Genomic DNA, 26370 nt, shown 5'->3' with positions numbered 1-26370 from the left:
CTGGCAGACGGCAAAGAGGTGGCAAACGACAAAATGCCAGATTCTAGTAGTGAAAGAGGACTTGATACTTAATACTATGGTTGGGTTTCATGACCTTAATGATATTTAGTAGTTGCAGATGCTTGCTAGAGTTCCAATCATAAGTGCATATGATCGAAGTAGAGAAAGTATGTTAGCTCATGCCTCTCCCTCATATAAAATTAGAAGAATGATTACCGGTACTTGTTATCGATTGCCTAGGGACTAATAACTTTCTTGTTGACAAAAACCTTTTTACGAAAAACCTAAATTTTATTATCTTGAAAAGTACTTCTAGTTTTATTCGTGCAAAGTTGTTCTAGCATCACACCTACAAACTAGTTTTATACTTGTTTCCAGTAAAGCAAACATCAAGTGTGCATAGAGTTGTATCGGTGGTCGATAGAACTTGAGGGAATATTTGTTCTGCCTTTAGCTCCTCGTTGGGTTTGACACTTTTATTTATCAAAGAAGGCTACAAAGGATCCCCTATACTTGTGGGTTATCAAGACCTTTTTCTGGCTCCGTTGCCGGGGAACACTAGCGTGGGGTGAATATTCTCGTGTGTGCTTGTTTGCTTTATCACTAAGTAATTTTTGTTTTGTGCTCTTGTTTTCTATCTTTAGTTATGGGTAGGAAACGCAAAATACCAAAAAAATAGTTGTACCTACTAAACCAATGGAATAGTTGTACCTACTAAACCAATGGTTGAAGAACCACCCAAAATATATCATACTACTGAAGCTTTCTACTTGGATAATCTTCGATCCTTTTGTGCTCGTGCTCAAAACCCAACTAGCTTATTTGATGGAAAATCATTAGATGAGCACGCTTGTTTTGTGCGACATCGTTTATCTGAAAAAGGGAAACTTTTACAACATCAAATTAATACTATGCAATGCTATGCTTGGAATTTATGTGAATTATATGATGTTACTTGTTTTTCTGAAGACCCTAGGAAACACCTTCCCTACCAATGTGAGTTTATTGATAATGGAATCGTATCTTCTTATGCCAAAGGTGTTTATAATTACTTTGATATTGAACAAAATGAAGAATTGTTGCTTTTAAGGGTGCTTATGAAATTGCTTCTTTGACTGAAAAGTATGATGCTACTCTTTACAAATCTGAAAATTTTGCTATACTTAAATATTGTTATGATAATTATGCTTCTAATGCCTATGTTAAACCATATATTGAGGACTCCTCCACTGTCCAAGAAGAGACTAATATTTTGCAGGAGTCTATGGAAGAAGAAGTTGATGAAACTGTGAACTCATTGGATGAAAAAGATAATGAGGAGAGCGAAGAACAAACGGAGGAAGAGCGGATTAGCTACTTGTTCCCACCTTCTAATGAGAGTAACTCTTCAACTCATATGTTATTTAATGCCCCTTCGTTCTTACCGAAGGATGAATGCTATGATAATTGCTATGATCCCGTTGATTCTGTTGAAATATCCCTTTTTGATGAACTTGATGATTGCTATGTTTGTGGCCAAGATGCCAATATGAATGATGCTTACGGAGATGAACTTGCTATTCTTCCTTATCTTAAACATGAAATTGTTGCTATTGAACCCACACATGATAGTCCTATTATCTTTTTGGATTCTCCCAACTACACTATATTGGAGAAGTTTGCTCTTATTAAGGATTACATTGATGGGTTGCCTTTTACCGTTGCACATGATGATTTTGATGAATATAATATGCATGTGTTTGCTGCTCCTACTTGAAATTATTATGAGAGAGTGTCGGTGTCAAAACCGGCGGATCTCGGGTAGGGGGTCCCGAACTGTGCGTCTAAGGCGGATGGTAACAGGAGGTAGGGGACACGATGTTTACCCGGGTTCGGACCCTCTTGGTGGAGGTAATACCCTACGTTCTGCTTGATTGTTCTTGATGATATGAGTATAACAAGAGTTGATCTACCACGAGATCATAGAGGCTAAACCCTAGAAGCTAGCCTATGGTATGATTGTATGTTGTCCTACGGACTAAACCCTCCGGTTTATATAGACACTGGAGGGGGCTAGGGTTACACAGAGTCGGTTACAAGGGAGGAGACTTACATATCCGTATTGCCTAGCTTGCCTTCCACGCCAAGGAGAGTCCCATCCGGACACGGGACGAAGTCTTTAATCTTGTATCTTCATAGTCCAACAGTCCGGCCAAAGGATATAGTCCGGCTGTCCGGAGACTCCCTAATCCAGGACACCCTCAGTAGCCCCTGAACCAGGCTTCAATGACGATGAGTCTGGCGCGCAGTTTTGTATTCGGCATTGCAAGGCGGGTTCCTCCTCCGAATACTCCATAGAAGATTTTGGACCCAAGAATAGTGTCCGGCCCTGCAAAATAATTTCCACATGCCACCGTAGAGAGAATAATATTTCCACAAATCTAATCTGCTGACGCGTTTTGACAGTACGACGTTACGTCATGGCCCGGTCATTATTCGAACCATTTTTCTAAACCAGCACCGCACATATCGCGAGGCGATTTTATTGACACGTCTTGTCGAAGCAGAGATCGTGTCCCCCTTATTACGGGATTCTCATCAATACGGACGTGGGTGACCCACTCGTGACCGTTGGTATGACTCCTCGATTTTAGGCGAGTCCAAAACGACCGCGAGGAGGACGCTTGACATTTCACCCTTTTTATAAAGAGGCCAAGGCCTGTCCCTTTTTCCTCTCGCGCTCAATCGAATCCTTCCCCCACCTCGAGTTCCCACACCCCAGGCTCAGGTCAGGCGCTTTGGACCTTCAACCATGTCCGAATCCAACCTCCAAGGTCGGCGGATGCCTTCCTCTATCGCGGAGGAGGACATCAAGAAGCTGAGAGAGGCCAGATATCTAACTGCCAAAATCTCGCACAGGCTGCCTGCCCGAGGGCAGGTCATCCCCACTCCCGAACCCAACGAGAGTGTTGAGTTCATCTCTCACTTCCTCCGAGGACTAGGCCACGCTCTAGACCCCTTTGTTAGGGGGATCATGTTCTATTACGGGCTGGATTTCCATGATCTGGCCCCGGATTCCCTCCTTCACATCTTGTCGTTTATCGTCGTATGTGAGGCCTTCCTTCGCATTACCCCTCACTTCGGCCTGTGGCTCAAGACCTTCAATGTGAAGCCGAAGATGATGAGGGGCGGCACGCAGAGTGCGGAGGTGCCGTAATAAGCAAAAGCGCTGATGCTCCATGGCCAGAGGGTTCCTTCCCAGAGGTGTCTAGTTTGTGGCAGTGGGAGTGGTTTTATATCATAGCTCCCCGAAGTGCCAAGTGGGCAGCCATCCCTGCCTTTCGCTCGGGCCCCCCACCACAACTGACATCATGGATCAGCGAGGGGCTAAACTGGGGTCCAGTAAAGGATATGCCGATATTGCAGAGTCGCATCCGAGATCTCATTGAGAGAGACGTCAACCTGGTCATGGTGATGCATGTCATGCTAGTTCGCCAGGTCCCGCCTTGCAAACATAGACCTCTCCGTTTGTGGGAGTTCAACCCGAAGGGACCGCGAATCATTCAGCACTTCCTCGGCATGACGCTCGAGGAGATGTACAAGTTTTTCTTCGGATCACAAATAAAGTGTCCAGACACCACCGAGGATGCGGGTCTGAGCTGTAATCACCCGGATACCCAAGTAAGTAATCCCATGGCCAAACACACTGTTTCTATTATTCATCATAACATCATTCTGAAAAGTCGCTCTTTGACTCGGACTGGATAACAAAGGCGAAGATGATCAGGTGTCCGGCCCCCCTTCCCGAGGGCTTGGCCAATCCAGTACTAGACAGAATGCTAGAGCCGGCGCCTTATCAAGTGCCTCGAAGGAAGATAAAGGGGGGAATAAAGAGGCTGGAAACGAGCCTCTCTCACTACTCGTCCCAACCAGGGGAATGAGCGCCTCCGCTAAGGAGGATAACCAGGGAGAAGAATCTGACATTCCCTCTCCCCGAGGAAAGAAGAGGACCACCTCTGAAGATCTGGAAACAGAGGTTTCCAAACGGGGGAAGAAATCTTCACTAGAGTGTCCTGCCTCGGGGGGTACCCTTGCCGCACAGTGTCCGCAAGGGAATCAGCCCTCTACCGAGCTGTAAGTAATCGAAAAATACTTAGTAGTGAAAATATCCTACCTTACTTCTGAAGACAATAACCGAAGCTTATATCTTGTAGTTTGGATCATAGCCTTTCTCGACAGAGTTCGTCTTCAGGGGATCTTCTTCCGGAGATGATGGAGAGCAAAACACATCACCCTGCCACCCTGCCTCACGAGGCGGGCGACCCTGAAGTGTCGTCGCGGAGGGTTTCTCCTGATCCGCCAAGGCCAGGGGGCAATCCCTTGGCCACCCGGAGTCCTCATTATTCAGCTCCTAAAGAGAGCAACAGAAAGAATCCGGGACCGTGCAGTGTGTGGTCGGACGCACTAAAGGATCTTCTGGAGCAAGCGGCCATCTCAAAAGCACATCGTACGCTAATGGGTACGGTAATTGAAAGGATTTCGTCCGTCGAAAGTGGATTACATGAAGCTTTTATGAGTCTGCTGAAAGGCTTTGAGGTATGTGACATTGTGTATGTTTTTGACAGTACCGCACACGTTAGGTGTGCCCTATGTAGATAGTAGCCCCTGAGACTCTGGTTGTCGTCGAAAACGGCGATGAACAGAGGATCATAGTCCCAGGTAATAACCAGACCGCCTTTATGTGCAGGTGGCTGAAGCTCCGGTGGCTAGCCATACTGATGGGTTTGCCGAGCTAAAGCGGCAACTTGATGCGGCAGATGCCGACATCGTGCTTGTCAACAAGCGGCTTGATGAGGCACGGGGTAAGTGATTTCTCCGGTGATCAACACATAGTAATAGGAGCATGATGCCAATATCATTAATATGTTGTGACTGCAGATGGAGCTGCCACTGTGGAGATCCTTTGAGCGGAACTTGGCCGAGCCAAGGAGCAAGCTAGAAATAGCGATGCGGCCACTCTAAAGGCGGTCGAAGAGCTGACGGCCGAACAGGCCGCACATTGCCAGAGCAAGGAAAGAATGGCCAAGATGGCCCTTGAGTTGAAAGATGCCGCCGACCGTTACCAGCTTCTTGAAGAAGAAAACCATGCGAAGGCGTCGGACCTGGAGAAGGCCATGGTAGCATCCAAGGAAGCCCGTTCCAAAATACGAGCGACGAAGGAGGAGCTGCATCAAGCTAGAGATATCGCAGCTGTGAAGCCCTTTTTGTTGCGGACTAAGTTCGGAGATCTGAAGTATGCACCTCTTGATCAACTATGGAGTTCTGCGGATGCCTACGTGGATTTGGCGGCAAGTGCTGCTGATGCGGCCGAGTACTTCAAGGATCAAAAAAATCGCGAAGTGGAAAAGCTGTTCTGGTCACAGTTCCATGCTCCAGTGCGTCCGCTGCTGTTGAATGAGCAAATGGCCGAGCGGGCCGAGCACCATAGGTTGTCCCGATTTGCCATGAGGTCTGTTGTGGATCATCTATGGCCGGGAGGGCCAAGGCCGAATAGTTACTTTAGTTTAGTGCAACAATTCCTTGGTGATGTGCCGCACATCGATGCTATGAAGAGGTCGGCGTGCATAGAGGGTGCACAGATGGCCTTTGCCCGTGTCAAGACATACTGGGCGGAGATGGAGGCCACCACTGTTGCAACACAGGGTTCGGCCGTGGGCGGAGTGGCTGCCGACCACTACTTTGAAGAAGTTCTTGAAGGCGCTCATTTGATAAAGGCTCAGTGCTTGAAGAATATTATGTTCTAGTGACATGTACTCCCATTGTAAAAACAATGTTTTATTGAGCTATCAAGGCTATGTTTATACTTTTGCCTAAAAGTATTATGATGCCTCCTGTGCGGCCGTTTATGTAGATATGTATATAATCTGAAAGTTTGCAGTCGTCGGCTTCCTCCCCCACGCATATAATGCGGGGGTGTTCGCTAAAACGCGTATTCACACTTGATCCAACGTCTTGGTCCATTAAGGAGGTGGTAGCGCAGCGAACGAGGCAATCGGACTATATTCCTTTAACACTTTCACTTAGCCATAGGAGTTTGACGGTGGGGCTACTATATAGCCCCTGGTACTTCTGCGCTCGTCCAAATACGGGGCGCGTACATACATGACCGGGAAACGGCCCTTCGTTAATGCGGAGGAATCCCGAAGATTCCATTGAGTCATCGAGTGGCTGACCAGTCTCGCGCTTTAACATGGCAGTCAGTTTTCGGCTTTCTCTATGGCGGTGCTCATCCGGATGAACTAGGGCACAATCGCAGTAGTTCTCCCAGTGCTACCTTAGCCGATATAGCAGAACGTAAGGTACCAAAACATGGGAGCCGGGCAAACCCAACATTTGACCAAAGACATGATTCGGAGCTGATGCATATAAGGCCAAACTCGCGACGCCGAACACTCCCTAAGGTATTCGGTCTTTATAACATATGCCGGGGTGAACGAGGCCCTTAATAATAAATCCTGCGTGTCCAGGTACGTGCAATATCCTGACGTGGCCACATGCCAATACGTCGGCATCCTTCTCGGTTGTATTTAGTATTCAGAGGATGTGAACAACAACAGATAGTAAAAAAAGTTTACGCAGGGTCTTAATCTAAAAAGAAACCTTTGAGCGGGTCCCTACTACACGTCTGCGCCTGTGTCTCCATTGTGCCGTGTCCTAGACGGGTGTAGCACGATTGTCATCTGTAAAAGAGAAGAAATTAGGTGAAAGTTGTCGTGCCAGAAAATTGGTTATTATCAATAAACCATTAAAATTCAAGATAAGTCAAGTTGAGCCGGACTAGCCCCGATTACACGCGGGAAGCCCCTGGTACCGTCTAGGAGGGCTTGATCATCAAAGCAATCTCATGTATATGTAGTGGTGCACCGGACTCGTCTAACCGTGTTCGTGGTCTTGACGACCTGTCATTTTTTCTGGTCGGTGAGGCCGTCTAGTGCTTGGCGGCTAAAGCCGCCGCACATTCTTCCGTGCGTAGAGCACGCTCAGTGTTTCTGCTAACTGTGATGGTGTCACATGGACCGGGCATCTTAAGCTTGAGAGAAGCGTAATGCGGGATTGCATTAAAACGAGCGAAAGCCGCTCTTCCGAGTAGTGCCTGATAGCCGCTTCGGAATGGAGCGATGTAGAAAGTTAACCTTTCGCTTCGGAAGTTGTCGGAAGAACCGAATACAACCTCTAGTAATAGAGAGCCCGTGCAGTGGGCCTCTAGGCCTGGTATTACTCCCTTGAAGGTAGTAGTACGGTGGCTTATTTTTGTCGGGTCTATCCCCATTTTGTGGACTGTGTCCTGATATATTAGATTTAGACCACTGCCGCCGTCCATGAGGACTCGTGTGAGATGGTATCCATTTATTATTGGGTCTAACACCAAGGCAGACAATCCTTCGTGCCGGATGCTTGTCGCGTGATCCCCGCGATAAAAAATGATCGGGCAGGCCAACCAGGGGTTGAACCTAGGGGTGACGGGCTCTATGGCGTGTGTGTCTCGGAGTGCATGTTTGTTTCTCCTCTTCGTCACATGGATCATGTTGACTGTTTTAACCTTTGGTGGGAATTTTTCTGTCCTCCAGTGCTTTGCTGGTGAGGCTCGTCCTCGTCTTTGCTTGGTGCCTCCCCCCCTTGTGTTCGGCGTTTAGCTTACCGGCCTGCTTGAAGACCCAGCATTCTCTGTGGGTGTGATTTGCAGGTTTATCGGGGGTGCCATGAATCTGACATAGTTTGTCAAGAATCTTGTTTAGGCCAGACGGTCTGTCTCTGCTGCCTTTGAAAGGCTTTTTCCGCTGACCTGGTCGAGAGCCCCTGAATCCGGCGTTTACCGCCGTATTACCTGGGCTATCTTCTTTATTTCGACGCTTGCTTTTATTCCGTCGTGGTTTTCCATTGCCATCCTTGACTTCGGATGTGCTTGGGTCGCTGGTGCTACTGCGGGCTAACCAGCTATCTTCGCCCTCGCAAAAGTGGGTCATGAGACTTGTTAGAGCTGCCATTGTTCTCGGTTTTTCTTGGCTGAGGTGTCTGGCGAGCCATTCGTCTCGGACACTGTGTTTGAAAGCTACTAAGGCTTCAGCGTCCGGACAGTCGATGATTTTGTTCTTCTTGGTGAGAAACTTGTTCCAAAGCTTTCGGGCGGACTCTCCGGACTGTTTATATGACTTAAATCGTCTACATCCGGAGGTCGGACGTAGGTCCCTTGAAAATTAGCCTGAAAAGCGTCCTCGAGCTCCTCCCAACTTCCAATTGAGTTTTCGGGGAGGCTTTTCAGCCAGTGCCGAGCTGGTCCTTTAAGCTTGAGGGGCAAGAATTTGATGGCATGGAGATCGTCTCCGCGAGCCATATGGATATGGAGGATAAAGTCCTCAATCCAGACCCCAGGGTCTGTGGTCCCGTCGTACGCCTCTATTTTCACTGGTTTGAATCCTTCTGGGAATTCGTGGTCCAGCACCTCATTAGTGAAACATAGGGGGTGTGTGGCACCCCTGTACTTGGATGTACCATGGCGTTCGGGTGGTTGTGGTATTTGGTTTTGATTTTGTGCCGGAGCACGCTTCCTAGATCCATAGATGGATCTGGTCATACCGGATTTTTGGCGCAAGTCCTCACGTACATCATGTGTTGACTTATGTGCGTATTTGTTATCCGCTCTATCGCAGTCACAAGGTGGTGGATCCGGCCGGTTGGCCATTTCATTTTTTGGCTGTGTGGGCTCTAAGGCCTCGTCATCGAATTCAGGTAACAGCTTGCGCTTTGGATAGCACTTTGTGTGGCAACTTCCACCATACTTTGCTTCGTTGTCGAGCACTTTGTTCCACCTGCTGTTGAGTGTATTTTGTGCGGCCTTAAGCCTTTGCTTCTACTTCTTCAGACTCCTCACTGTGGCAATAAGCCTTCTGCGGAGGTTCTCTTGCTCCAAGTGCGTTTCCGGGATGATGTGTGCATCTTCGTCCGGACTGTTTTCCTCCCCAGAGGGGGTTTGATGAAGTTTATACTAGGCGTCACCGTGTTCGGACATCGGATCCGTACTATGTTCGCCGCTTGCAGCTTCATCGTGCTCTGCCGTCGGGGCCATGTGGTCGTCGTTTCCTTTGGAGTTGACTGGAGTGTTATTTTCTCTTGCGCTGTTATCGCTGTTTTTGCTATGGCAGGACTTAGAGCGGCGCCGCTGACGTCGGCGCTTGGTTTGCTTCTTGGAGGGGCCATCCTCCGCTGTCTCTTCGTCATTGCCTTCTTGGGGTGTATCCACCATGTATATGTCATGTGATGAAGTGGTTGTCCGGCGCCCTGTGGCGCTGGTTCTTGTTCGTCTCCTGCATCTTCGTCCATGCCGTCGATGTCTTCGGAGTAGAAGTTGAGCATGTCGGTTAAGTCGTCGACAGTGGCTACTAAGTGGGTGGTGGGCGGGCAGCGAATTTCTTCGTCGTCCGTATCCCATTCTAGCCGGACATAGTTCGGCAAAGGATCTCCTGACAAGGAGAGAGACTTTAATGAATTTAGCACATCACCGAAAGGCGAGTGCTGAAAGATATCCACAGAGGTGAACTCCATGATCGGTGCCCAGTCGGATTCGATGGGCACGATGTAGGCGGCTCGGAGTCTGTGGCAAGAGACGAATCCAGTGGTTTGGCGACACGGCTCTTGTAAGGGATGAAGTCAGTATCCGGCTCCATCGCCGCTGAGAGTGCGGCCTCCATGACGGGGTCTATCCCTCCATGCTTGGATGGCGCAATTTGCTCCGGATTGAAGGCTGGAGTAGTTGCATATGCAATCTCCCGAACACTGTCCGACGGCAGAGTTACGTCGTGCTCATCGTGACTGTGCGGCGCACCTGACATGGGCTCGAATCCGTCGAAGATCAAGTCTCCACCGATGTCGGTAGTGTAGTTTAAGTTTCTGAATCTGACCTGATGGCCAGGGGCGTAGCTCTCGATCTGCTCCAGATGGCCAAGCTAATTGGCCCGCAGTGCAAGGCCGCCGAATACAAAGATCTGTCTGGGGAGGAAAACCTCACCCTGGACCGCATTGCTACCGATGATCGAAGGAGCTATCAAGCCTTATGGTGACGGCACAGTGGAACTCTCAATGAAAGCACCAATGTCGGTGTCAAAACCGGCGGATCTCGGGTAGGGGGTCCCGAACTGTGCGTCTAAGGCGGATGGTAACAGGAGGCAGGGGACACGATGTTTACCCAGGTTCGGGCCCTCTTGATGGAGGTAATACCCTACGTCCTGCTTGATTGTTCTTGATGATATGAGTATTACAAGAGTTGATCTACCACGAGATCATAGAGGCTAAACCCTAGAAGCTAGCCTATGGTATGATTGTATGTTGTCCTACGGACCAAACCCTCCGGTTTATATAGACACCGGAGGGGGCTAGGGTTACACAGAGTCGGTTACAAGGGAGGAGACCTACATATCCGTATTTCCTAGCTTGCCTTCCACGCCAAGGATTGTCCCATCCGGACACGGGACGAAGTCTTCAGTCTTGTATCCTCATAGTCCAATAGTCCGGCTGTCCGGAGAACCCCTAATCCAGGACTCCCTCAGAGAGGAACTATATCTCCACCTCTCTATGTTTCCAACATGAAAAAATTACAGGAAACTGCTTATGCTATGTATTGGCCTTTACTTGTTGTGCTTGAATTGTTCTTGTATGACATGCCGATGCATAGGAAGAGAGTTAGACTTCTTCAGTGTATGATATATGTTGCTTTGTGCTCACCACTAAATGCCAAATCATTGTTAATTATAATTGGCTTTGATATACCTTGGGATCCGGGTGGATTCATTACTTGAGCACTTTATGCCTAGCTTAATGGCTTTAAATAAAGCGCTGCCAGGGAGACAACCCAGAAGTTTTAGAGAGTCATTTCTTTTTGTTGAGTGCTTTTATAAAGTTTAAAAAAATGTAGAGGGGAACTTAAAAACCTTTTCACCAAAGAGAAGCGATTGGAAGTTATGCATTGGAGAAGTGAGGGTCGACCTTGAACACTTGTGTTCATTCTCATGGAAACAATGTAAAATTTTTCATGAAGATTCTCACAAAAATAATTATCCCCTTGTACATTTCCATTTTATTATAAAAATAATGTGTCAAGGTCTGCCTTTAGGATGATTAGATTGCTTGTTGGTTTGTGCGGTGCAAAACAGAAACTTTGGCTGTAGTGCTCGATTTTACATTTTTACTGGAACGTCAAATGGTTCTGAAACTTTTTGCACTGTATTTCTATACAAAATGTTTATTTTGTCCTAATTTCTCAGAATATTTTGAGTTACAGAAGTATGGTAGATGTTCAAATCTTTACAGACGGTCCTGTTTTCACAGATTGCTGTTATAGCTTCATTATTTGCATATGTTTGAATTCTTGTTGAAGCCTGCTTGACTTGGGGCCATAGAATTGTGATAGCATATAGTGGGTAATGTTTGTTTATAATTATACAATAATGTTACAGCAATACATGATGGGATTTCATTGCCATATTCACTAACCCCGCCACTAAAAGTTCAGTTAAGTTTTGTGTGGATGAAGTGTTTGAAGATCGAGGAGGTCTCGATGTGAGGAGAAGGAAGAGAGGTAAGAGCTCAATCTTGGGGATTCCCAAGGCACACCAAGTAAATATTCAAGGAGACTCAAGAATGTAAGCTTGGAGATGCCCTGAAGGCTTCCCATCTTTCTTCAACAAGTATCGGTATGTTTTCGGATTCGTTTCGTTTCGTTCACGTGATATGTGCAAACCTTGGAGCATCTTTTGCATTTAGTTTCCATTTTTATTTTATGCACCATGCCGGTATGATATAGTCCATGGTTGATTTATAGAATGCTCATTGCACTTCACTTATATCTTTTGAGTATGTCTTTATAGAATGCTTGATGCGCTTCACTTATATCATTTGAAGTTTGGCTTGCCTGCTTCTCTTCACATAGAAAACTGTTGTTTGAAGAATGCTCTTTTGCTTCACTTATATTTCACTACTGCAGGTTGCTGCTAATGCGACACTATGATCAGAGACCCTTCAACGAAACTGTGTGTGATGCCATAATCGCAAACAGTGGTGTAAAAACCCCGTCAAAAAGGTGCAAAATGTTTGCGATGGAGGATGCATCAAACACGGTTCGGATTTTAGTTGCGTGTGCGATATAGGGCATATGGTTCAGCTCAATTAACTGTTTGTGATGAGGAGGAACAAAATAAACAGGCAACCAGATGAAGGTGTGTGCGATATAGAGCATATGGTTCACTAGGATGAACTGTTTGTGATTAGGCAACACAAAAGAAACGGGCAGCCAGATGAAGGTGTGTGCGATATATATCATACGGTTCACTCGGATGAACTTTTTGTGATTAGGCAACACAAAAGAAATGGGCAGCTAGATGAAGGTGTGTGCGATATACGGCATGCGGTTCACTCGGATGAACTGTTTGCGTTGAGACAAGAGAACAGAAATGGTTCAATATAAAAAGATGTGTGTGATTAGCGGCAAATAGGTCTGTAATCAGAAATGTGTGCAAATACCGATAATAACAGAAACGGTTCCCTAGTGTGGTCCGTGTTCATCTTATCATCATCTCCTTCTTGTGCTAGCTCGCTGTTCCTTCTATGCTAAGTTTCCATTAATTGATGGCCTTTTATGAACACGCCACCATTTCCCGCCATTTCCTCACCTGTTTCCCGGCACCTAGTGATATTGCGCATAGGCGGCGCGCGACGCACGGAGGCGACAAGCGCAGTCTATAGCACATCCACCTTTTCCAAGCTGCCAACCCACCAAAGCGCCGCCTCTGCCATTAACCTCGTCGATGAGGAAAACGAGCAGGCGACATGGCCCGTCGAGGCCGAGGCACTCCCCGGCAACGCGATGGACGATGCCGTGATGCACGTCATCGCCAGGGTTGAGCTGACCTTTGGCACATGGCGCTTGAACGCCACAGATCAAGATAGGTATGTCAGCACCGACAGGCTGTAGCTCACTACAGAACATGATCGATGGCGCGCCATAGAGCAAGCTAGGCGCGTCCGCGCCGATAGGCTGCGGCTCGCCGCACGATGAGACTGTTGGAGCGCCGCAGAGCGAGAGGCGCGGTGTGCAGCACAGCAAGAGCGGATCCATCGACACTTGCCTGCTGTCGACACAACATCGCAACTGGGTACACATCCGTTCAGTACCCCCATTCCTCGCCAGGAGTGGGCAGAGGCCCTCAGCACCGTACTTGCACCAGAGGCCGACCGCGTTGTACTTGCACCGGACGCCCGCCGTGCCATTCGCATGGGTGTCGCCGTTCGCCTAGTCCGCGGCCCGCTGGATGTCAACGCGCTGGTCCGTACGCTCGACCGCCTCCTTGGCCCAGGTGTCCACCTAGGCGCAGTAGAGGAACATGACCGTTGCATCCTCGAGCTGGTGATCTCCGATGAAATAGCCAACTTGGAGCTTGAGATCGCGCTCCAGATGTACCACGAGTGTGTCGACCGCTTGCACTAATGCCTGCACGAGTTCAGGCAGAGCCAAGAGCTGCTGGTCATGGTCTCATGGATGCGTTTTATTTTGAAAAGTTGTTTCGACGTGGATAGCTATGTATTCACAGCAATCATAGTATTGCTCTGTTTATTGCTCTGTTTCAATGTGTCTACTCTGTATTCCATTCTTATATGTTTTGTTTCAATGTGTGTTTATACGCTTTCCATTCTCTATATGTGGATCATAACAACTAGATTTATATTAGTATACAAAAATAGATAGAAAATGGAATTCATAATATATATACAATTGTTCATTAGTTCATCACAGAATATATATATATATAATATCATCACATATACGTGATGATACTTAACTACTAGGTACAATGGATAAAACTGAAAACGAACAATACTAAAACTAATAATCCCTCCTGGGGCCAGTATTCCGGCAGCCCCTCGCCAGCAGCTCCCTGGTGCACGGCGTCTTCCCAGTGCGGAGGTAGTACTCCGCCTCCTCCGCCTCATAGCGCTTGATGTACCGGTCTGCCTCTTGCTGACGGACGGGTGTGACCGATCTTGCCATTTCATTGGGCACCCACCGGAGCTCCTCGTCGGTGGCACGCTGGAGCTTAACGGCCCACCTCCATGCAGCGGCGAGGCGCCCGACGCCTATGACCTTCCTCGCGAAGTACCCGTCTTCATAAACCTCCTCGGCACGACGACGCGCCCGCCCCCAAAGCTTCGTCGCCTCCTTTTTCCAAGCGGCATCACGGGCTTCCTAGGCCACCTGGTACCTGGCTTCCTCCTCCGCCATCTCCTTCTTGAACGCCACTTGCCTGGCTTTCACAGCCGGCGGCAGCGACTTCCATAGACAAAGACAGTACTTCCCCCAAAACCAATCCAAAGTTGGGGGGTCCGGTGCAACCTCGTCAGGCGGCGTGTAGGGTTCCTCCTCGCTGCTAATCAAGTGAGCATCCTCGGGGGGCGGCGACTCCTTGTCGGCGCGTGGGCTGACTGGCGGCGCCATGGCAAAGATTTGAGAGAGAGCGAGAGAGGGCGAGCGAGGGGAGGATGTGGATGAGAATGCAGGCGGGACGACGTGAGCATGGTAGTATTTGGTGCTGGCCGGAATCTAGATCGACGGGGACAGTACACACACCGATCGCCGGAATTTACAAGTACTGTAGTTTGAATTACACACGATTCCCGCAGCAAAATCCGTGTGTGAACATAATAGCCAAAATCCGTGTGTGAACATAATAGCTGACGGTTTCCAATGCAGAACCGTGTCTGATTAATGATCCCCGCCACTCACCTACCAAACCTCGAGCCGCGAGATAGAGTGCCAACCGTGTGGGGGCCGGTTGTTTTGCCAGATCTTTACATTTTCTTTTTCGAACACCAGATATTTACATCGTCTGATGATTTTTTTAACTCGCACACAAGTACACAAAAATATTATTTTTCCAATCATTATGGTTAGGCATTGCATGTAGATGTATTTCAAATTTGAATTACGGTCATTAAATGGTTAGAAAATCACTTAAATGTCTTTAAAAGGTCAAATGACCCTGAATTTTTCCAAATTTTCACATGACAGTTGTATTAGTGCATGTTAAACGTAGAAACAAATTTGAAGGCCGTAAGAGGAAGCTATCTCCCGTTCGTCATCAAACATGCATTGTTCCCTCTCGGAACCACGAACCTTCTAGTGAGTTGCTCCGTTTTGTGAGGGGTATGTGTCCAAACTTGTGTCAAACAGGACAATTTTTTTACCACATCATCTTGGTGGCATGACATTAAATCAAGTAAGGTTTCATGTTTTTTTTGATCATTTTTAATTTTTTAATTAAAATTCCATGGCACTCCATGCATGTGTGGCCATGCCTTGAGACCAATATGTTTGAAAATTCCTTCTAATTTACTGGACATGGAATTAACTCGCACACAAGTACACAAAAATATGATATTTCAAACTGTTATGGTTAGGCGTTGCATGTAGATGTAGTTCAAATTTGAATTACGGTCATTAAATGGCTATAAAATCACTTAAATGTCTTTAAAAGGTCAAATGACCCCTGAAATTTTCAAAAACTTCACATGACAGTTGTATCAGTGCACGTTAGATGTAGAAAAAGAATTAAAGGCCGTAAGAGGAAGCTATCTCCCGTTCGTCATCAAACATGCATTGTTCCCTCTCGGAACCACGAACCTTCTAGTGAGTTGCTCCGGTTTGTGAGGGGCGTGTGTCCAAACTTTCGTCAAACAGGCCAATTTTTTTTACAACATCATCTTGGCATGACATTAAATCAACCAAGGTTTCATGTTTTTCTGATCATTTTTTTAATTTTTTGGAATTAAAATGCCATGTCACTCCATGCATACGTATGCATGTGTCCATGTCGTGAGACCAATATGTTTGAAAATTCCTTCTAATTTACTGCACATGGAATTAACTCGCACACAAGTACACAGATTTGATTTTTCAAACAGTTTTGGTTAGGCGTTGCATGTAGATGTAGTTCAAATTTGAATTACGGTCATTAAATGGCTAGAAAATCACTTAAATGTCTTAAAAAGGTCAAATGACCCCTAGAATTTTCAAAAATTTCACATTACAGTTGTAGTAGTGCATGTTAGACGTAGAAAAAAAATTGAAGGCCGTAAGAGGAAGCTATCTCATGTTCGTCATCAAACATGCATTGTTCCCTCCCGGAACCACGAGCCTTCTAGTGAGTTGCTCCGGTTTGTGAGGGGTGTGTGTCCAAACTTCCGTCAAACATGCCAATTTCTTTACCACATCATCTTAGTGGCATGACATTACGTCAACCAAGGTTTCATGTTTTTCTGATCATTTTTTTTGGAATTAAAATGCCATGTCACTCCATGCATACGTATGCATGTGTCCATGTCGTGAGACCAATATGTTTGAAAATTCCTTCTAATTTACTTCACATGGAATGAAGTCGCACACAAGTACACATATATGATTTTTCAAACCGTTTTGGTTAGGCGTTGCATGTAGATGTAGTTCAAATTTGAAGTACGTTCATTAAATGGCTAGAAATTCACTTAAATGTCTTTAAAAGGTCAAATGACCCCTAGAATTTTCAAAAATTTCACATTACAGTTGTAGTAGTGCATGTTAGACGTAGAAAAAAATTGAAGGCCGTAAGAGGAAGCTATCTCCCGTTCATCATTAAACATGCATTGTTCCCTCTTGGAACCACGAGCCTTCTAGTGAGTTGCTCCAGTTTGTGAGGGGTGTGTGTCCAAACTTTCATGAAACATGCCAAATTTTTTTCCACATCATCTTGGTGGCATGACATTATATCAACCAAGGTTTTTCATGTTTTTCTGATCATTTTTTTAATTTTTTGGAATTAAAATGCCATGTCACTCCATGCTTAATTATGTCATAGCCGTTAGACCAATATGTTTGAAAATTCCTTTCAATTTACTGCACATGGAATTAAATCGCACATAAGTACACAAAATATGAGTTTTCAAACCGTTATGGTTAGCTGTTGCATGTACATGTAGTTCAAATTTCAATTACGGTCATTAAATGGCTAGAAAATCACTTAAATGTCTTAAAAGGTCAAATGACCCCTGAAATTTTCCAAAAATTGACATGACAGTTGTATTAGTACTAGAAAATTTCTCGTACATTTAAAACACCGTCCGTTGCCACTGTACTCCAAATTCGTCTTTCGCAGCTAATAAAAATATCTACAACATCACACACAGTTGTTTTCTAGGAACCCTCTGCGATGAAAATATCTGGGTCTATTTAAGTCTCCCTCCTTAAGCTTCGCCAGCTTGTCTGCTCCAATGTCGGCAACCTCCGAATCCACAAATCCTGAAGCCCATTCCCGCACCCCCTTCTTGCGAAGATGATGCCATGGAAACGCTTCGTGAAGGCCCGTACGATGGCCCCGCCCCCCCGAGCACCGTCGCGTGTGCCGAGAGCACGGCCGCCTATGCAGAGAGTGCCCCTGCATCCGCACTGAGCGCGGCCACTTCCGCAGAGAGGGCATCTGCGCAGCCAACAGGGCAGCTGCAGCAGCCAAGACGGCTGCAGCTACTGCCGCGATAGTGGCTGCAAACGCCGAGAGCGCTCGAGCTGCCGTCCGTGCCACTGATGTTGCCCTGGCCCGGTTCGAGGCCATCCACGCCAAGATCGAGGATGCACACGCCAAGATATTCCAGGCCACCTCGGACTCCAGCATGCAACCCATGTCTGAAAAGGCGGCGGTGGTCATGGAGCACCTGCTTCCTCATGAGGTCGCCGAGCGAGAGCTGGAGATGCAGGAGGTGGCGGAGATCGAGTAGTGCCGGCAGGAGGAGTTGCGCGTGGTCGAGGTCGAGGTAGAGAAGAGTCTGTCCGTCGAGGAATCGACGATGGAGTACCAATGCGAGCTCTGGCGCAACCACTACTACGAGTACTACAACCTTGAGGGCGGCGCCGAGGACGAGGATGCAGTCGACTTCAGCAAGGGGGACACGGCGTCCACCAATGGTGGCATGTCGCCAGGACAAGTCATCGACGTCTCATCTCACACCGGCGATGCATAGGCCCACGCGGCGGCCGATTTGTTAAAATTATGCGTACTTAGGCTTTGTTTTTAATGCTGGTCTTTTGTTAGAGCAATGTTTAGGTCAAATGGCTCTGTTTAATTACTAAAATTGCTCGAGTCAGTAAGTGTGGTCTGTCTGCTGTATGCTCTTTTGTGTTCCCAAATTAGCAAGCAATGCTAAATTATGCAATGACGTCCCTGATACAGCTCCAACGGATCTATAATTTTTGATTGTTCCATGCTATTATATTATTTGTTTTGGATGTTTAATGTGCTTTATTATGCACTTTTATATTATTTTTGGGACTAACCTATTAACCGAAGGCCAAGTGCAAATTGCATTTTTTTGCCTATTTCAGTGTTTCGCGGAAAAGGAATATCAAACAGAATCCAAACGGAATGAAACCTTCATGAGGATCTTTTTTGGAACAAATGCAATCCAGGAGACTTGGAGTGGAGGTCAAGGAAGCAGCGAGGCGACCACTAGGTAGGGCGGCGCGCCCAGGGGGCAGGCGCGCCCCTACCCTCGTGGGCCCCTCATAGCTCCACCGACCTACTTCTTTCGCCTGTATCTACTCTTATACCCTGAAAACATCCAAGGGAGCCACGAAGCCACTTTTCCACCACCGCAACCTTCTGTACCCGTGAGATCCCATCTGGGGACCTTTTCCGGTGATCTGCCGGATGGGGGTTCCATCATGGATGGCTTCTACATCAACACCATAGCCTCTCCGATGATGTGTGAGTAGTTTACCTCGGACATTCGGGTCCATAGTTATTAGCTAGATGGTTTCTTCTATCTCTTTGGATCTCAATACAAAGTTCTCCTCGATATTCTTGGAGATTTATTCGATGTAATTCTTTTTGCGGTGTGTTTGCCGAGATCCTATGAATTGTGGGTTTATGATTAAGGTTATCTATGAACAATATTTGATTCTTCTCTGAATTCTTATATGCATGATTTGATATCTTTTCAAGTCTCTTAGAATTATCAGTTTGGTTTGGCCTACTAGATTTATATTTCTTGCAATGGGAGAAGTGCTTAGCTTTGGGTTCAACCTTGTGGTGTCTTTTCCCAGTGACAATGGGGACAGCAAGGCACGTATTGTATTGTTGCCATCGAGGATAAAAAAGATGGGGTTTATATCATATTGCTTGAGTTTATCCCTGTACATCATGTCCTCTTGCCTAATGCATTACTCTGTTCTTATGAACTTAATACTCTAGATGCATGCTAGATAGCGGTCGATGTGTGGAGTAATAGTAGTAGATGCAGAATCGTTTTGGTCTACTTGACACGGACCTGATGCCTATGTTCATGATCATGCCTAGATATCATCATAAGTATGCACTTTTCTATCTATTACTCACCAGTAATTTGTTCACCCACCGTAATATATGCTATCTTGAGAGAAGCCACTAGTGAAACCTATGGCCCCCGGGTCTACTTTACATCATATAAGTTTCCGATCTATAATTCTAGTTTACTATTTATTTTGCAATCTTTACTTTTCAATCTGTAAAACAAAAATACCAAAAATATTTATCTTATTATCTCTATCAGATCTCACTTTCGTAAGTGATCGTGAAGGGATTGACAACCCCTTTATCGCATTGGTTGCGAGGTTCTTGTTTGTTTGTGCAGGTACTAGGTGACTTGCGTGTAGTCTCCTACTGGATTGATACCTTGGTTCTCAAAAACTGAGGGAAATACTTACACTACTTTGTTGCATCACCCTTTCCTCTTCAAGGGAAAACCAACGCATGCTCAAGAGGTAGCAAGAGGATTTCTGGCACCGTTGCCGGGGAGATATACGCCCAAGTCAGGACCTACCAAGTACCCATCACAAACTCTTATCCCCCGCATTACATTATTTGCCATTTGTCTGTCGTTTTCCTCTCCCCCACTTCACCGTTGCCATTTTATTTGCCTCTTTTCCGTTTGCCCTTTCTTCGTTCGTCTCCTTTCGCTTGCCTCCTGTGTGATTGTGTGTTGGATTGATTGTTTGTCATGATGGCTCAAGATAATACCAAATTATGTGAATTTTCTAGTACCAACAATAATGATTTTATTAGCACTCTCATTGCTCCTCTTACCGATGTTGAATCTTGTGAAATTAATACTGCTTTGCTGAATCTTGTCATGAAAGATCAATTTGCTGGCCTTCCTAGTGAAGATGACGCTACCCATCTAAACAGCTTTGTTGATGTATGTGATATGCAAAATAAGAAAGATGTGGATAATGATATTGTTAAATTGAAGATATTTCAGTTTTCACTTACAGATCGTGCTAAAACTTGGTTCTCTTCTTTGCCTAAAAATAGTATTGATTCGTGGAATAAGTGCAAAGATGCTTTTATCTCTAAGTATTTTCCTCCCGCTAAGATCATCTCTCTTAGAAACGATATTATGAATTTTAAGCAACTTGATCATGAGCATGTTGCACAAGCTTGGGAGAGGATGAAATTAATGATATGTAATTGCCCTACACATGGTTTGAATTTCTGGATGATTATACAAAAAATTTATGCTGGATTGAATTTTGCTTCAAGAAATCTTTTAGATTCGGCCACGGGAGGCACATTTACAGAAATCACTTTAGGAGAATCTACTAAACTCCTAGATAATATTATGGTTAATTATTCTCAATGGCACACCGAAAGATCTACTAGTAAAAAAGTTCATGTGATAGAAGAGATTAATGTTTTGAGTGGAAAGATGGATGAACTTATGAAATTGTTTGCTAATAAGAGTGCTTCTTCTGATCCTAATGATATGCCTTTGTCCACTTTTATTGAGAATAATAATGAATCTATGGATGTGAATTTTGTTGCTAGGAACAATCTTGGTAACAACGCTTATAGAGGAAATTTTCATTCTAGGCCGTTTTCTAGTAATTCCTCTAATAATTATGGTAATTCCTACAACAAGTCTTATGGAAATTTTAATAAGATGCCCTCTGATTTTGAGACTAGTGTTAAAGAATTTATGAATTCGCAAAAGAATTTCAATGCTTTGCTTGAAGAAAAATTGCGTAAGATTGATGAGTTGGCTAGGAACGTGGATAGAATTTCTCTTGATGTTGATTCTTTGATACTTAGATCTATTCCACCTAAGCATGATATCAAAGAGTCTCTCAAAGCCATGAGAATTTCCATTGATGAGTGCAAAGAAAGAACCACTAGGATGCGTGCTAAAAAAGATTGCTTCGTGAAGGCGTGTTCTTCTAGTTTTCATGATAATAATGATGAAGATCTAAAAGTGATTGGGGTGTCTCCTATTAAATCTTTGTTTTCCAATATGAATCTTAATAAATATGGGACTGGAGATGAGCCAACTTTAGTTAGAAGGCGTCCCAATGATTTGGAGTTTTTAGATCTTGATGCAAAAATTGGTAAAAGTGGGATTGAAGAGGTCAAAACTTTACATTGCAATGAACCCACTATTTTGGATTTCAAGGAATTTAATTATGGTAACTTCTCTTTGATAGATTCTATTTCTTTGTTGCAATCCATGCTAAATTCTCCTCATGCTTATGATCAAAACAAAGCTTTTACTAAACATCTCGTTGATGCTTTAATGCAATCCCATAAAGAAAAGCTTGAACTAGAAGTTTCTATTCCTAGAAAACTTTATGATGAGTGGGTACCTACTATTAAAATTAGGATTAAAGATCATGAATGCTATGCTTTTTGTGATTTGGGTGCTAGTGTCTCCATGATTCCAAAAACTTTGTGTGATGTGCTAGGTTTCCGTGAATTTGATGATTGTTCTTTAAATTTGCATCTTGCAGATTCCACCATTTGGAAACCTATGGGAAGGATTAATGATGTTGTTATTGTTGCAAATAGGAATTATTTGCCCATAGATTTCATCGTTCTTGATATAGATTGCAATCCTACATGTCCTATTATTCTTGGTAGACCTTTCCTTAGAACGATTGGTGCAATTATTGACATGAAAGAAGGAAATATTAGATACCAATTTCCGTTAAGGAAAGGCATGGAACAATTTCCTAGAAAGAAAATTAAATTACCTTATGAATCTATTATGAGAGCCACATATGGATTGCATACCAAAGATGGCAATACCTAGATCTATTCTTGTTTTTATGCCTAGCTAGGGGCGTTAAACGATAGCGCTTGTTGGGAGGCAACCCAATTTTATTTTTGTTCTTTGCTTTTTGTCCCTGTTTAGTAATAAATAATAATCTATCCTTTGTTATGATTGTGTTTTTTATGTTTTAATTAGTGTTTGTGCCAAGTAAAGCCTTTAGGATCTTCTTGGATTATTGTTATTTGATCTTGCTTAAAAAACAGAAAGTATGTGCTCACGGGAATACTTTTCACTTTTTACCAGAGAGCGATAAAATACTGATTCCAACTGCAGTAGATCAATATACAAATTATTTAGCACGTCCTAATTTCTCAGGATTTTTGGAGTTACAGAAGTATTCGAGACCTACATATTACTACAGACTTTTCTGTTTTTGACAGATTCCGTTTTTCGTGTGTTGTTTGCTAATTTTGATGAATCTATGGCTAGTATCAGGGGCTATGAACCATAGAGAAGTTGGAATATAGTAGGTTTAACACCAATATAAATAAATAATGAGTTTATTACAGTACCTTAAGGTGGTGATTTGTTTTCTTATACTAACGGAGCTCATGAGATTTTCTATTGAGTTTTGTGTTGTGAAGTTTTCAAGTTTTTGGGTAAAGATTTGATGGATTTCGGAACAAGGAGTGGCAAGAGCCTAAGCTTGGGGATGCCCTAGAAGGCATCCCCTCTTTCGTGTTCATCCATCGGTAAATTTACTTGAGGCTATATTTTTATTCACCACATGATATGTGTTTTGCTTGGAGCGTCTTCTATGATTTGAGTCTTTGCTTTTAGTTTACCACAATCATACTTGTGGTACACACCTTTTGGGAGACACACACATGAATCGGAATTTATTAGAATACTCTATGTGCTTCACTTATATCTTTTGGGCTAGATAATTTTGCTCTAGTGCTTCACTTATACCTTTTTAAAGCACGGTGGTAGTTTTATTTTATAGAAATTATTGATCTCTCATGCTTCACTTATATTATTTTGACAGTATTTTAAAACAGCATGGTAATTTTCTTTGGTTATGAAATTGGTCCTAATATGATAGACATCCAGGATAGGTGTAATAAAAACTTTCATATAGAGTGCATTAAATGTTATGAGAAGCTTGATACTTGATAGTTGTTTTGAGATATAAAGATGGTAATATTAGAGTTGTGCTAGTTGAGTAATTGTGGAATTGAGAAACACTTGTGTTGAAGTTGGCAAGTCCCATAGCATGCACGTATGGTAAACATTGTGTGACAAATTTGAAGCATGGGGTGTTCTTTGATTGCTTTCCTTATGAGTGGCGGTCAGGGACGAGCGATGGTACTTTCCTACCAATCTGTCCCCCTAGGAGCATGCGCGTAGTGCTTGGTTTTGATGACTTGTATATTTTTGCAATAAGTATGTGAGTTCTTTAGGACTAATGTTGAGTCAATGGATTATACGCACTCTCACCCTTCCATCATTGCTAGCCTCTTCGGTACCGTGCATTGCCCTTTCTCACCTTGAGAGTTGGTGCAAACTTCGCCGGTGCATCCAAACCCCGTGATATGATACGCTCTATCACACATAAGACTCCTTATATCTTCCTCAAAACAGCCACCATACCTACCTATTATGGCATTTCCATAGCCATTCCGAGATATATTGCCATGCAACTTTCCACCGTTCCGTTTATTATGACACGCTCCATCATTGTCATATTGCCTTGCATGAACATGTAGTTGACATCGTATTTGTGGCAAAGCCATCTTCATAATTCTTTCATACATGTCACACTTGATTCATTGCATATCCCGGTACACCGCTCGAGGCATTCACATAGAGTCATATTTTGTTCTAAGTATCGAGTTGTAATTCTTGAGTTGTAAGTAAATAAAAGTGGGATGATTTTCATTATTAGAGCATTGTCCCATGTGAGGAAAGTTATTTGAAAAAAGAGAGAGAGAAAAATGAGAGAAAAAGAGAGAAGGGGCAATGTTACTATCCTTTTCCACACTTGTGCTTCAAAGTAGCACCATGATCTTCATGATAGAGAGTCTCCTATTTTGTCACATTCATATACTAGTGGGAATTTTTCATTATAGAACTTGGCTTGTATATTCTAATAATGGGCTTCCTCAAAATGCCCTAGGTCTTCGTGAGCAAGCAAGTTGGATGCATACCCACTTAGTTTCTTTTGTTGAGCTTTCATATATTTAAAGCTCTAGTGCATCTGTTGCATGGCAATCCCTATTCCTTGCATTGACATCAATTGATGGTCATCTCCATAGCCCGTCGATTAGCCGCGTCAATGTGAGACTTTCTTCCCTTTTGTCTTCTCACACAACCTCAATCATCATATTCTATTCCGCCCATAGTGCTATGTCCATGGCTCGCGCTCATATATTGCGTGAAAGTTGAAAGAGTTTGAAAAGGCTAAGGTGAAACAATTGCTTGGCTTTTCATCGGGGTTGTGCATGATGGGAGCATTTTGTGTGACGAAAATGAAGCATGGCCATATGATTTTGTAGGGATAAGCTTTCTTTGGCTATGTTATTTTGATAAGACATAATTGCTTGGTTAGCATGCTTGAAGTATTATTATTTTTATGTCAATATTAAACTTTTGTCTAGGATATTTTGGATCAAAACATTCATGCCGTAATAAAGAGAACTACATTAAAAATTATGTTAGGTAGCATTCCACATCAAAAATTCTATTTTTGTCATTCACCTACTCGAGGACGAGCAGGAATTAAGATTGGGGATGCTTGATATGTCTCCAACGTATCTATAATTTTTGATTGTTCCGTGCTATTATGTTATCTGTTTTGGATGTTTAATGGGCTTTATTATGCACTTTTATATTATTTTTGCGATGAACCTATTAACTGAAGGCCCAGTGCAAATTGCTATTTTTTTTGCCTATTTCAGTGTTTCACAGAAAAGGAATATCAAACGGAATGAAACGTTCTTGAGGATCTTTTTTTGGAACAAACACAATCCAGGAGACTTGGAGTGGAGGTCAAGGAAGCAGCGAGGCGGCCACGAGGTAGGGCGGCGCGCCCCCCACCCTCATGGCCCCCTCACAGTTCCGGGGACCTACTTCTTTCACCTATATATAATATTATACCCTGAAAACATCCAAGGGAGCCACGAAACCACTTTTCCACCGCTGCTACCTTCTATACCCGTGAGATCCCATCCGGGCCCTTTTCCGGTGATCTGCCAGAGGGGGGTTCGATCACGGAGGGCTTCTACATCAAGACCATAGCCTCTCTGATGATGTGTGAGTAGTTTACCTCAGACCTTCGGGTCCATAGTTATTAGCTAGATGGTTTCTTCTCTCTTTTTGGATCTCAATACAAAGTTGTCCTCGATGTTCTTGGAGATCTATTCGATGTAATTCTTTTTGCGGTGTGTTTGCCGAGATGTGATGAATTTTGGGTTTATGATTAAGATTATCTATGAACAATATTTGATTCTTCTCTTAATTCTTATATGCATGATTTGATATCTTTGCAAGTCTCTTCGAATTATCAGTTTGGTTTGGCCTACTAGATTGATCTTTCTTGCAATGGGAGAAGTGCTTAGCTTTGGGTTCAATCTTGTGGTGTCCTTTCCTAGTGACAGCAGGGGCAGCAAGGCACGTATTGTATTGTTGCCATCGAGGATAAAAAGATGGGGTTTATATCATATTTCTTGAGTTTATCCCTCTACAACATGTGATCTTGCCTAATGTGTTACTCTCTTCTTATGAATTTAATACTCTAGATGCATGCTGGATAGCGTTCGATGTGTGGAGTAATAGTAGTAGAAGCAGAATAGTTTCGGTCTACTTGACACGGACGTGATGCCTATGTTCATGATCATGCCTAGATATTATCATAACTATGCTCTTTTCTATCAATTGCTCGGCAGTAATTTGTTCACCCACCATAATATATGCTATCTTGAGAGAAGCCACCAGTGAAACCTATGGCCCCCGGGTCTACTTTACATCATATAAGTTTCCGATCTACAATTGTAGTTTACTATTTATTTTGCAATCTTTACTTTTCAATCTATACAACAAAAATACCAAAAATATTTATCTTATTATCTCTATCAGATCTCACTTTCGTAAGTGACCGTGAAGGGATTGACAACCCCTTTATTGCGTTGGTTGCGAGGTTCTTGTTTGTTTGTGCAGGTACTAGGTGACTTGCGTGTAGTC

Source organism: Triticum urartu, chromosome 7, assembly GCF_003073215.2.
Source record: "Triticum urartu cultivar G1812 chromosome 7, Tu2.1, whole genome shotgun sequence".
NCBI classification, from domain to species: Eukaryota; Viridiplantae; Streptophyta; class Magnoliopsida; order Poales; family Poaceae; genus Triticum; species Triticum urartu.
The sequence above is the reverse complement of the archived record's forward strand: the minus strand, read 5'-3'. Positions refer to the sequence as shown.